The sequence below is a fragment of the Coregonus clupeaformis genome, unplaced genomic scaffold (assembly GCF_020615455.1).
Source record: "Coregonus clupeaformis isolate EN_2021a unplaced genomic scaffold, ASM2061545v1 scaf0013, whole genome shotgun sequence".
NCBI classification, from domain to species: Eukaryota; Metazoa; Chordata; class Actinopteri; order Salmoniformes; family Salmonidae; genus Coregonus; species Coregonus clupeaformis.
This window is the reverse complement of record NW_025533468.1, coordinates 205,250-219,978: the sequence shown is the minus strand read 5'-3', so window position 1 is coordinate 219,978 and position 14,729 is coordinate 205,250.

The window sequence follows — 14,729 nt, the reverse complement described above, 5'->3', positions numbered from 1 at the left end:
ATTCAACGGGAGGTAACTTTAGTAGATATCCTCCTCGGTTGGGGGAGAATTACTGAGGAGGAGGCCGTCCGTTATCGGGAGGCGATGAAGGTTGATGCCCAGGTAGGAGAGGAGAAACGGCGCCAACCGTGCCGACGACGGAGACCCGAGAGGCAACCCCAAGAACATTTTTGGGGGGGGCACACGGGGTGGATGACGAGGCAGCAGGAGGCTGTGGAAGGGCGAATCTGCAGGTTAGGAGAGGAGGCCACCAAGTTACGGGGGCTATTGGTTCAGAGGGAGCAGGAGTTATTCGGTCAGAGGGAGGCGCTACAGGAGGCTAAAAGGGAGAAGGAAAGTGTAGAGGCACGGCGAGAGGAGCTGATAAGGCAGCAGAAGGAGCGGGGGTTAATAAAGGAACCCAGTCCTGCTCCTCGCACCAAGCCAGTGGTGCGCGTCGCCAGCCTGGCCCGGCCCGTTCCTGCTCCTCGCACCAAGCCAGTGGTGCGCGTCGCCAGCCCGGCCCGGCCCGTTCCTGCTCCTCGCACCAAGCCAGTGGTGCGCGTCGCCAGCCCGGCCCGGCCCGTTCCTGCTCCTCGCACCAAGCCAGTGGTGCGCGTCGCCAGCCCGGCCCGGCCCGTTCCTGCTCCTCGCACCAAGCCAGTGGTGCGCGTCGCCAGTCCGGTCCGGCCCGTGCCTGCTCCTCGCACCAGGCCAGTGGTGCGTTTGTCCAGTCCGGCACGGCCCGTGCCCGTTCCACCGGTGCCTGGTCCGGCACCGGTCAGCTGCTCCATTCCGGAGCCAGAGCAGTCCGCTCCACCGGTGCCTGATCCAGCTCCGGTCAGCGGCTCCACTCCGGAGCCAGAGCAGTCCGCTCCACCGGTGCCTAGTCCAGCTCTGGTCAGCGGCTCCAGTCCATGACGTCAGCCCCTCTCCAGGTTCGGGGTCTCCCACACCAGGGTCCAGACTGGGCCTGGCGTATCGTGGGAGGAAGGAGAGGGGAAGCAACGCGCCGAGGTCTAGACCAGACCAGGGGCGCAACAGGGAGGCGAAGAGTGAGAGGTCGTCACGCCCTGAGCCGGATCCGCCTCCGAGGCGGAATGCCCACCCGGCCCCTACCCTGTTATGTTTATGTTGTGCGGTCGGAGTCCGCACCTTTGGGGGGGGGGGTACTGTCACGCCCTGACTCAGTGGAGGCTTATATGTTGAGTCGGGTGTGTATATTCCTTGTTGTGCTTGTTCTATGTTTTAGGATCTAGTAGGCCTAGATCTATGTTGGCCGGTGTGGTTCCCAATCAGAGGCAGCTGTCGCTCGTTGTCTCTGATTGGGTTCAATACTTAGGCAGCCTATTGGCACTAGTGGGTTGTGGGATCTTGTTCCGTGTGAGGTTTGTTGTGTGTTACCTTTGGAGGTCACGTTTCGTTGGTTTATTGTTTTGCCGTTTTTTATTAAGTTTAAAATAAACATGTATGCATATCACACTGCGCCTTGGTCTGACCCGTCTATGAGCGAACGTGACAGGACCTGCCTTTTGTTTCGTTGTGATTCTCAAAAAGCTCTAAAGATGGTCCATTTACACCTGACACTGGATTTAATGTGGTCCTGATAAATTAATGTGTTTGAAAACATTGTACCCATTGAATATTTCAACGTAGCCCCTTGCCTCTTATCTGCTGCTCTGCCTTTCAACCTCCACTAGATGTATGAATGATGAATACATGAATAAGTGTACTTAATAAAGAGACACCCCTTGCCTCTTTGAATACATTCAATCGGTCAATGTAATGATATTAAAAACAAAAAACAATGTTTTAAGTGAGAAGTAGGCATTGGTCTGAAGTCGAAAAAGGAAGGAAATTCACATGAGCACCACAATGCATACTTCACCCATGCTCTACCAAGGTTTTCCAGCACACAGCTTTGACCTACTACAGTAGCTATGTTGGTCTGTTGTACTTCCAACAATGTGTAGGCAGGTTGCTTAGGATTCAAACATTCTCAAACAGCCTAGTTTAAAGTACCTTAAAATAGTTAATTTGCAACCATTAACTAATGATATGAAAATGTGCTTTACAGTAGTACTAGTACTCATCAAGGCAATGTCACGGTTAACTAAGCCAGAACCCAGAAGCAGACCAGGACAAGGTACGTTGAGACAAAGGTGAGTGTTTATTAATAGATTCCGAGTGAGGCTGAATAATCCAGGGAACAGAGCGGGTGGCGTGGATGGGTTGTTGAGGGTGCAGTGGTTGGTCCGGTACTGGCTCGGCAGCCGCCGACCATCAGGCAGAGGTTGGGTGAAGGTTCCGGGTGAGAGACTGCAGACAGAACAAAACGGAGGTCAGTACACAGCAAGTCAAAAAGGTGCAAAACAACAAAACTAACACTACTGGCTCAGAGACTGATACGCTGACAAACATACTGTTCATGGCTAACGATCCGGCAGGAACTGGATGTTGGGCCAGAGCCTAAGAAGGGTGATGATCAGGACCAGGTGTGCAGATTGCTGATGGGATGCAGGTGCGGAAAACCAGAGCGCTCCCCGGAGCGTTCCCGAACCCTCGGGAAACTGGAGATTACGAGCAGGAACACTAGTCACCAGACAGGACCCGACTCAGACAGCCGGGATCGTCACAGTACCCCCCTCCGACGAACGCCACCGGGCGGACTCCCGGAGCGCCAGGATGGAGGCGGTAGAAGTCACTGATGAGGTCTGCATCTAGGACCTGTCGCCGCGGAATCCAACTCCTCTCTTCAGGGCCATACCCCTCCCAGTCCACGAGATACTGGAAACCCCGGCCCCGCCGTCTGGAATCCATGATGCGACGCACCGTGTAGGCAGGACCACCTCCGATCATCCGAGGAGGAGGAGGAGGAGGCGGAGGAGGCAACAGAGGACTGAGGAAGACAGGCTTGAGGCAGGAGACATGAAAGGTGGGATGGACTCTGAGCGTCCTCGGTAGTTTGAGTCGAACTGCCACTGGATTGATCACCTTCTCCACCACAAACGGACCAATGAACTTCGGTAACAACTTCCTAGACTCAGTCCGTAACGGAAGATCCCGTGTGGCCAACCAAACCCTATCTCCGATGGTATAGGTGGGAGCGGGAATCCGGCGACGATTCGCCTGGAGCTGATACCGGTCCGAAACTCTAAGGAGTGCCTTTCTGGCCCGATGCCAGGTCCGGTGGCAACGCCGAATATGGGCCTGAACAGAAGGCACTGAGAGCTCCTTCTCCTGAGAAGGAAACAGGGGAGGTTGGTAGCCATACAGGCACTGGAAGGGAGACATCCCAGTGGCAGATGCAGGAAGAGTATTGTGGGCATACTCAACCCAAGGCAACTGAGAGACCCAGGAGGTGGGGTTGGAAGAGACCAGACAGCGTAGCGTTGATTCCATCTTCTGGTTGGCTCTCTCCGCCTGACCATTGGATTGGGGGTGAAAACCAGATGTGAGACTGACAGTAGCTCCAATGGCCAAACAGAAGGACTTCCAGACAGCAGAGGTAAACTGAGGGCCACGGTCGGAAACGATATCACTGGGCAAACCGTGGACCCTGAAAACCTCCCCTAACCAGGATCTCGGACGTCTCCGAGGCAGAGGGAAGCTTGGCAATTGGCACAAAGTGGGCGAACTTGCTGAATCTGTCCACGATAGTCAGAACGACCGTGTTCCCCTCAGAAGCGGGCAACCCCGTGACGAAGTCCAGGGCCAGATGCGACCATGGTCGCCGGGGAATAGGAAGGGGGTGAAGTAGTCCAGAGCTGGGCCGATTGGTACTCTTATTCTGCGCACACACTGGACAGGCAGCAACAAAACCCCGAGTATCCTCGGCCATGGCAGGCCACCAAAAAGCGTCTGCGAAGAAACGCCATTGTCCGAGCCACGCCAGGGTGACAAGCCATCTTGCTGGCGTGGGACCATTTGAGGACAGCAGGACGAACCGACTCAGGCACAAACAACCGACCGGGTGGACCGTTACCGGGACCGGGCTGAGTCCGAAGGGCCGCCAGCACCTCCTCCTCAATCTTCCACATAACTGCTCCCACGACGCAGTTCCGGGGGAGGATTGTCTCGGTCTTGGACCCACTCTCCTCCGTCTTGGAGAACATCCGGGACAAGGCGTCCGCCTTGCCGTTCTTAGATCCAGGTCGGAACGTCAGGGCAAACTTGAATCGTCCGAAAAACAACGCCCACCTGGCCTGACGGGAGTTGAGACGTTTAGCCGATTGCACGTAAGCAAGATTCTTGTGGTCAGTCCAGACAATAAACGGTTGCTCCGCCCCCTCCAACCAGTGGCGCCACTCCTCCAAGGCAAGTTTCACCGCGAGAAGCTCCCGGTTACCCACATCGTAATTCCTCTCCGCAGGCGAAAGGCGACGAGTAGTAGGCGCAGGGATGGAGTTTACTGTCCGTGGAGCATCGCTGCGACAGGATGGCGCCAACTCCCACATCAGACGCGTCCACTTCAACGACGAACTGACGGGCCGTGTCCGGTTGAGAGAGAATCGGTGCGTTGGTGAATCGCCTCTTCAAATCCAGAAACGCTCGATCCGCCTCCGGATTCCACTTGAAGGTCCTGATGCTGGAAGTCAAGGCAGTTAACGGAGCGGCCACACGGCTGTAATCCCGGATGAATCTGCGGTAGAAATTCGCAAACCCCAAAAATCTCTGGAGCTGCAATCTCGTACCGGGCTGGGCCCATTCCAGAACCGCTCTAACCTTCTCCTGGTCCATCCTAATCTCTCCCCTGGAGATGATGTACCCGAGAAAGGATGTCGTGTGGGCGTGAAACTCGCACTTCTCGGCCTTCACAAACAGGCGATTCTCCAACAATCGCTGCAGAACCTGCCGGACATGCTGGACGTGGTCGGAAGGTTCCTTCGAGAAGATCAGAATGTCATCCAGGTAAACAAACACAAAGAGACCGATCATATCTCTCAGGACGTCGTTCACCATACTCTGGAATACCGCTGGAGCATTGGTCAGTCCAAACGGCATCACCTGATACTCGAAGTGACCCATCGGTGTATTGAAACCCGTCAACCACTCGTCCCCCTCTCTGATCCGGACCAGGTGATACGCATTGCGTAGGTCTAGCTTGGTAAACACCGTAGCACCCTGTAAGGAGTCGAAGGCAGAACTCATCAAGGGCAGGGGATACTTGTTCTTGACCGTGATGTCATTCAACCCCCGATAATCAATACACGGTCGAAGAGAGCCATCCTTCTTACCCACAAAGAAGAATCCTGCCCCCAGGGGTGATGACGAGGGACGAACGAGACCAGCAGCTAGGGACTCCTTGATGTAGGTCTCCAACGCCTCACGTTCAGGTCGGGAGATACTGTATAACCTTCCCTTTGGGGTAGACAGCTCCAGGGACCAGGTTGATGGCACAATCATATGGTCGGTGGGGAGGGAGTGACAGAGCCTTCTGCTTACTGAAAACTTCCCCCAAATCGTGATATGTCTCGGGAACCAGGGACAAATCTGGGGGTTTAGCCTCAATCACCTGACTGGGAACCGAATGGGGGCAGGCAGTCTTGAGACAGTTAGCATGACAATCAAGGCTCCAACTCGTTACCTTGCCCGTCACCCAATCGAACGTGGGATTGTGTTCCTTCAGCCAGGGGTATCCAAGGACCAGAGGAACATGGGAAGACGGCAGAATGAAGAATGACATCATCTCAGAATGATTCCCCGACAACCGCATCTTAACCGGTTCAGTCCTCATCGTGATACGTGCCAGACTACTGCCGTTCAGAGTGGTCGCTTCAATGGCTTCCGGCAATTGCTCCTTGGAAAGCCCCAGCTGTTCCACCAACTCGGCATCAAGAAAGCTTCCATCGGCACCTGAATCGATAAAAGCGTTAAGCGCTAAGCTCTGATTCCTGTTCACAAGGGTAGCCGGAAACGGGGTCTGACAGAGGTACTGAGAGGTTGAAACTGGCTCGCTAAAAGTCCTCCCAACTTTAGCGAGCCGGGCAGTTTGACGACCGCCGGGAACAAGTGGAGATGTAATGTCCCGAGCTACCACAGTAGAGGCAGCAGTTGGTCTTACGTCTATGTTGACGCTCCTCCTTGGTTAACCCGTGCCGCCCCCACTTGCATGGGTTCAGAATCGGGAGAGAGGACCTCTCCACTAATCCATTGTGGTGGAGAATGATCGACGTGTTCTGGTCCACCACCCGACCCGACTGGGAACTGAGAAGCTGATCGATTGGACGGACCCCATTGCTTCTCCCTCCTTCGCTCTCGGACTCGATTATCCACCCGAATAGACAAAGCTACCAAGCTGTCCAGGTCACTAGGCTCCGGATAGGAGATCAACTCATCCTTGAGCTGCTCCGACAGACCCTGGTAAAAGGCCGCTTGCAGAGACTCCTCGTTCCACCCACTCTCCACAGCCAACGTCTTGAACTCGATCACGAAGTCGGCCACGCTGCGAGTTCCTTGGCGAAGCGAAAACAGGCGCCTAGCTGCGTCCCTCCCTCGGACGGAATGGTCGAAGAGCTTCCTCATCTCGGCCGTGAACCCCTGGTATGAAGCCATGCAGGGATCCTGTCGTTCCCAAACGGCTGAAGCCCACTCCAGCGCTCGACCACGCAGCAACTCAATCACAAAGGCTATCCTAGCCTTGTCTGTGGCATAAGAGTAGGGCTGTAGATCGAACACTAGTCCACACTGCATAAGGAAGGAACGGCATCTTCCCAGCTCTCCCTCATACTTATCCGGCGTCGGAACCTTGGGCTCACGGATGGACACAGCTTCAGAAGCGGCAGGCGAGATGGGTGAAACCGGTAGTGGATCCTCCACCGGACACTTGCGTTGGTTCTGGACCTCCGTCAGACCGGTAGAAAGGTTCCGAACTGACAACGCGATCTCCTGTAGTACCGTGCTATGATGGCCCAACATCTTCTCCTGCTGGGTAATAGCATGGCGAACAGAGTCCAGGTCCGCTGGGTTCATTACTGGCCGGATCGTTCTGTCACGGTTAACTAAGCCAGAACCCAGAAGCAGACCAGGACAAGGTACGTTGAGACAAAGGTGAGTGTTTATTAATAGATTCCGAGTGAGGCTGAATAATCCAGGGAACAGAGCGGGTGGCGTGGATGGGTTGTTGAGGGTGCAGTGGTTGGTCCGGTACTGGCTCGGCAGCCGCCGACCATCAGGCAGAGGTTGGGTGAAGGTTCCGGGTGAGAGACTGCAGACAGAACAAAACGGAGGTCAGTACACAGCAAGTCAAAAAGGTGCAAAACAACAAAACTAACACTACTGGCTCAGAGACTGATACGCTGACAAACATACTGTTCATGGCTAACGATCCGGCAGGAACTGGATGTTGGGCCAGAGCCTAAGAAGGGTGATGATCAGGACCAGGTGTGCAGATTGCTGATGGGATGCAGGTGCGGAAAACCAGAGCGCTCCCCGGAGCGTTCCCGAACCCTCGGGAAACTGGAGATTACGAGCAGGAACACTAGTCACCAGACAGGACCCGACTCAGACAGCCGGGATCGTCACAGGCAAAGTGTGGCTGCTTTGAAGAATCTCAAATATAAACTATATTTTGATTTGTTTAACACTTTTTTGATTACTACATGATTCCATATGTGTTATTTCATAGTTTTGATGTCTTCATTATTATTCTACAATGTAGAAAATAGTAAAAATAAATAAAAACCCTTGAATGAGTAGGTGTGTCCAAACTTTTGACTGGTACTGTACATTCATCAGATATAGTACAATTAGTATATACAATTCAGGGATGGCCACAATTGCTCTTGAAGAGCTACAGGTTTATGATGGCTTTTTTTGTTCAAGCCCAGTTCTACCACACCTGATTCTACTATTCAAGGTCTTGATGAACAGTTGAGGTCTTGATGAACAGCTGAGTACTGGAATCAGGTGTGGTAGCAATGGACTTGAACAAAAAAGCCTGCAGAACTCTGTGGCTCCTCAATAGCAATTTTGGTAACTCCTGATACAAACACTGTGACAAATGAGAAACTGCTGAGAAACACCTGTAAAATACAAAGTCATTAGACAAGTACAAAATACTTTTAAGAATACATACACCATATATACACAACAGTATGTGGACACCCTTCAAACTGGTGGATTCGGTTATTTCAGCCACACCCGTTGCTAAAATCAAGCACACAGCCATGCAATCTCCATAGACAAACATTTTCAGTAGAATGGCCTTACTGAAGAGCTCAGTGACTTTCAACGTGGCACCGTAATAGGATGCCACCTCTCCAACAAGTCAGTTCGTCAAATTTCTGCCCTGCTAGAGCTGCCCCGGTCAACTGTAAGTGCTGTTATTGTGAAGTGGAAACGTCTAGGAGCACCAACGGCTCAGCCGCAAAGTGGTAGGCCACACAAGCTCACAGAACGGGGCCGCCGAGTGCTGAAGCACCTAGTGCGTCAAAATCGTCTGTCCTCGGTTGCAACACTCACTACCGAATTCCAAACTGCCTCTGGAAGCAACGTCAGCACAATAACTGTTTGTCGGGAGCTTCATGAAATGACCGAGCAGCCGCACACAAACCTAAGATCACCATGCGCAATGCCAAGCGTTGGCTGGAGTGGTGTAAAGCTCGCTGCCATTGGACTCTGGAGCAGTGGAAACGTGTTCTCTGGAGTGATGAATCACACTTCACCATCTGGCAGTCCGACGGACGAATCTGGGTTTGGCGGATGCCAGGAGAACACTACAGTGCCTTGCAAAAGTATTCATCCCCCTTGGCGTTTTTCCTATTTTGTTGCATTACAACCTGCAATTTAAATGGTTTTTATTTGGATTTAATGTAATGGACATACAAAAAATAGTCACAATTGGTAAAGTGAAATGAAAAAAATATCTTGTTTCAAAAAATTCTAAAAAATTAATAACGGAAAAGTGATGCGTGCATATGTATTCACCACCCCCTTTGCTATGAAGCCCCTAAATAAGATCTGGTGCAACCAATTACCTTCAGAAGTCACATAATTAGTTAAATAAAGTCCACCTGTGTGCAATCTAAGTGCCACATGATCTCAGTATATAGACACACCTGTTCTGAAAAGCCCCAGAGTCTGCAACACCACTGAGCAAGGGGCACCACCAAGCAAGCGGCACCATGAAGACCAAGGAGCTCTCCAAACAGGTCAGGGACAAAGTTGTGGAGAAGTAGGCGGCAGGTAGGGCGGCAGGTAGCTTAGTGGTTAAGAGCGTTGTGCCAGTAACCGAAAGGTCGCTGGTTCTAATCCCCGAGCCGACTAGGTGAAAAATCTGTCGATGTGCCCTTGAGCAAGGCACTTAACCCTAATTGCTTCTGTAAGTCGCTCTGGATAAGAGCGTCTGCTAAATGACTGAAATGAAATGAAATGAAGTACAGATCAGGGTTGGGTTATAATTTTTTAAAATCAGAAACTTTGAACATCCCACGGAATTGAACGAATACGGCATCACAACAAACCTGCCAAGAGAGGGCCGCCCACCAAAACTCACGGACCAGGCAAGGAGGGCATTAATCAGAGAGGCAACAAAGAGACCAAAGATAAACCTGAAGGAGCTGGAAAGCTCCACAGCGGAGATTGGAGTATCTGTCCATAGGACCACTTTAAGCCGTACACTCCACAGAGCTGGGCTTTACGGAAGAGTGGCCAGAAAAAAGCAAAATAAGCAAATAAGCAAACAGTCTCCCACATACCAAAAGGCATGTGCGAGACTCCCCAAACATATGGAAGACGGTACTCTGGTAAGATGAGACTAAAATTGAGCTATTTGGCCATCAAGGAAAATGTCTGGCGCAAACCCAACACCTCTCATCACCCCGAGAACACCATCCCCACAGTGAAGCGTGGTGGTGGCAGCATCATGCTGTGGGGATGTTTTTCATCGGCAGGGACTGGGAAACTGGTCAGAATTGAAGGAATGATGGATGGAGCTAAATACAGGGAAATTCTTGAGGGAAACCTCTTTCATTCTTCCAGAGATTTGAGACTGGGACGGAGGTTCACCTTCCAGCAGGACAATGACCCTAAGCATACTGCTAAAGCAACAATTGAGTGGTTTAAGGGGAAACATTTAAATGTCTTGGAATGGCCTAGTAAAAGCCCAGACCTCAATCCAATTGAGAATCAGTGGTATGACTTAAAGATTGCTGTACACCAGCGGAACCTATCCAACATGAAGGAGCTGGAGCAGTTTTGCCTTGAAGAATGGGCATAAATCCCAGTGGCTAGATGTGCCAAGCTTATAGAGACATACCCCAAGAGACTTGCAGCTGTAATTGCTGCAAAAGGTGGCTCTGCTCAAGGGGGGGTTCTGTTTTTTTGTCTTATTTCTTGTTTGTTTCACAATAAAAAATATTTTGCATCTTCAAAGTGGTAGGCATGTTGTGTAAATCAAATGATACAAACCCCCCAACAATACATTTTACTTCCAGGTTGTAAGGCAACAAAATAGGAAAAATGCCAAGGGGGGTGAATACTTTCGCAAGCCACTGTACCTCGTCGATTCCACCAGATTTTTTAAAACTACTTTTAGTTATAGAGTGTAGATAACAGAGTTGTTTATTGATGTGTAGGTAGCAGAGTTATTCTTGTCAATGGTATGATTACCTGTTCACACTCATCATATGCAGTTTGATGATACTGTATCATTCTACACTTTAAAGAGCACAAGTCTTAATCTTTCCTCTGTCTTTGTCTGTCTTTGTTGTAGGTGATCTGAATGATGCAGAGAAACACATTATGGAGAACCTGATACTTAACCTGCCAAATCAGTAAAATGCCGTCCTCAATCCCATACCAACAGGCTTTTTGAAACCTGCAGAAAACTATAATATTGCATTGGTTCGCTAATGTTAACGGACTGATAATATACGGATAGCACAGACAGCCGTGGTGTTGTGCTCAATAACATCACGGCTCAAACGCACTTTTGACCACTCAGATTGTGTGGTCGGGACTAATCATTTCATCATAATATTGAATGTAATCTCTCCCCCCTACAGAGTCTGAGGAGATGGGGGCGAAGGAGAAGCGGGGACTACAAACCAGGAGTTCATCATGCCCACCTGGTTGGCACAGTTATTGGACACACTGCTATCACTACGTCCCCATCTTGGCCAAATGGCCAGAGGCAGAGGTACTTGTAAATTGCTGTAAATAAATGTCCATATTTAGGGCCAGACTTACTCATTGTAAACGTCATAGGATTAGTGTGTTTAACAGTGTTGCTAAACTAAAACTTGATGTGCTATTCCTTCTCTTTTTCTGCAAATTCAGAAACTCATGCAGAATCTATCATAATTCATTCAATTTAGATTTACAAATTACCAAACCGGTTCTCAGGCTTCGATAACACTGGAGGCCACTTTGGTCTCCACAGAGTTGGGTAAAGCTGTTTTTAGTTATTTTGCGCCCTTTATGTGGAACAACTTACAGAGCTCTCTGAAATGAGATGTTCTGGTCCCCCTTGGTCAGTTCAGAGTAATGATCGGAGACATCTATGTTGATAATATGCTATATAATTTTGTATGTTGTATGTGTTTGATTGTATTTATACAGGGCTCATCTGTAAAAGAGACCCTAGTCTCAGTATGACTTAACTGTCAAAATAAAGGTTAAATCCAGCGCATCTGGATTGTAGCCAACGATGCCATCAAGGTCAGAAGCACTCTGTTTAACATATACAGTAGCATGTGTTGATCCTTTGAGGACATAACTTATAAATGCCTAGTATTGTCTCACCCGAAATATAAAGCTTGTTTTATTCCATTGTTTGTAAACAATGTAACTGTAAACATACACTGTGTAGCTTTAAAACATGGTTAAATAATTTTCATATCATGTATGATTAGGTCTGTCTATGAATTTGAGAGTGGTTACATTTCTCCAGTCCCATCCCTCAGCGGTTTACCAAAACACTGGCGAAGAGATTGCACTTTCCTTTAAAGAACAGTAGTGTTTAGTGTCTGCTGGTTACACATCTGCCTGGATGCTCTTTAGGAGGGTCTTTGGCTGTGGAGCGACGGGTCCAGGTTTAGGTACCAGAACTGGGGCCAGGGGCAACCCGATAACAGCAACTATGGTGCTGGGAACGACAACACGAATGGCCATGAGCATTGCATGGAGATGAACTATTGAGGTACGATGCAGTTGCCAGAGCACTCTCCCTCACATTATGCATCAAACATTTTAATAGATGTAAAAATAAATCTTAAAAAGAGAATGTTCCTTTTTTAGCTACATAAAAAAACATCAATACAATACTTAGCTTTCTCTGTGTTAACCTCTTTCCCACGTGACCGCGGCCAGAATGATGCACCCTGCTGGATGCTACTTCCATTCATGTGTTCCAGAAAACGGTGATTTCTACAGATTAGGAGAGAATACATGTTCTATCGTTACTCGCCAGGTTAGTCTGTCATCATGTTTAGTGTACTTTTATATTTTTGCTGATTGTAATGTGGGATTTTATTGCTTTTTTATCTTGATGATTATTGCTGATTATGTAAAGTGACTTTGGGTGTCTTGAAAAGCACTTAAAATAAAATATATTATTATTGTTATTATTATTACATCTGGGAGGCTCTCAGGATATGGGATTCTTCAATAAAGCCACTGTCTGTAATATTTCCTGTTCAGTGGTCGTTTTTGCAACAAAAAAAAAGAAAATGCTCACGTGTGGCTCCAGGGAGGGGGTTTCCTTTGCAGAAGCACCCTCATGAAACAATGTATTAATATGTGCGTGCATGTACACCATTAATTGCAAGTACTCCTTTGTAACAACCAAACCTACCCCTTAGCTCTCAGCATATCGGATTATTTTAACCGAGGATGGTGTTGGATGCTGGATATATCTGCTGTATAGCTGGCCAAATACACTTAGTATGAGCAAGATGATGTTGAAACGGATGATAGGATTCAAAGTGTAAATCTGGGAGCTAACTGGCCTGTCAGCCTTGTGGGATTCGAGGACGGTAATTAGCTCAGCTGTCACAGTATGGTTCAGATGGGTCTTACTCCGGGCCGAGACCGGGCCGGGCCTGGGTCAGATCTGGACCGGATGGAAGAATGGAAAAACACACAGATAGATACAGTGGGGAAACAAAGTATTTAGTCAGCCACCAATTGTGCAAGTTCTCCCACTTAAAAAGATGAGAGAGGCCTGTAAGTTTCATCATAGGTACACGCCAACTATGACAGACAAATTGAGATTTTTTCTCTCCAGAAAATCACATTGTAGGATTTTTAATGAATTTATTTGCAAATTATGGTGGAAAATAAGTATTTGGTCACCTACAAACAAGCAAGATTTCTGGCTCTCACAGACCTGTAACTTCTTCTTTAAGAGGCTCCTCTGTCCTCCACTCGTTACCTGTATTAATGGCACCTGTTGGAACTTGTTATCAGTATAAAAGACACCTGTCCACAACCTCAAACAGTCACACTCCAAACTCCACTATGGCCAAGACCAAAGAGCTGTCAAAGGACACCAGAAACCAAATTGTAGACCTGCACCAGGCTGGGAAGACTGAATCTGCAATAGGTAAGCAGCTTGGTTTGAAGAAATCAACTGTGGGAGCAATTATTAGGAAATGGAAGACATACAAGACCACTGATAATCTCCCTCGATCTGGGGCTCCACGCAAGATCTCACCCCGTGGGGTCAAAATGATCACAAGAACGGTGAGCAAAAATCCCAGAACCACACGGGGGGACCTAGTGAATGACCTGCAGAGAGCTGGGACCAAAGTAACAAAGCCTACCATCAGTAACACACTACGCCGCCAGGGACTCAAATCCTGCAGTGCCAGACGTGTCCCCCTGCTTAAGCCAGTACATGTCCAGGCCCATCTGAAGTTTGCTAGAGTGCATTTGGATGATCCAGAAGAGGATTGGGAGAATGTCATATGGTCAGATGAAACCAAAATAGAACTTTTTGGTAAAAACTCAACTCGTCGTGTTTGGAGGACAAAGAATGCTGAGTTGCATCCAAAGAACACCATACCTACTGTGAAGCATGGGGGTGGAAACATCATGCTTTGGGGCTGTTTTTCTGCAAAGGGACCAGGATGACTGATCCGTGTAAAGGAAAGAATGAATGGGGCCATGTATCGTGAGATTTTGAGTGAAAACCTCCTTCCATCAGCAAGGGCATTGAAGATGAAACGTGGCTGGGTCTTTCAGCATGACAATGATCCCAAACACACCGCCCGGGCAACGAAGGAGTGGCTTCGTAAGAAGCATTTCAAGGTCCTGGAGTGGCCTAGCCAGTCTCCAGATCTCAACCCCATAGAAAATCTTTGGAGGGAGTTGAAAGTCTGTGTTGCCCAGCGACAGCCCCAAAACATCCCTGCTCTAGAGGAGATCTGCATGGAGGAATGGGCCAAAATACCAGCAACAGCGTGTGAAAACCTTGTGAAGACTTACAGAAAACGTTTGACCTGTGTCATTGCCAACAAAGGGTATAGAAAAGTATTGAGAAACTTTTGTTATTGACCAAATACTTATTTTCCACCATAATTTGCAAATAAATTCATTAAAAATCCTACAATGTGATTTTCTGGATTTTTTTCCTCATTTTGTCTGTCATAGTTGACGTGTACCTATGATGAAAATTACAGGCCTCTCTCATCTTTTTAAGTGGGAGAACTTGCACAATTGGTGGCTGACTAAATACTTTTTTTCCCCCACTGTAGTTGATACAGGAGTTCCTCAAAGACACAAAGCCAGCCAGCGTGCCAGCCTCC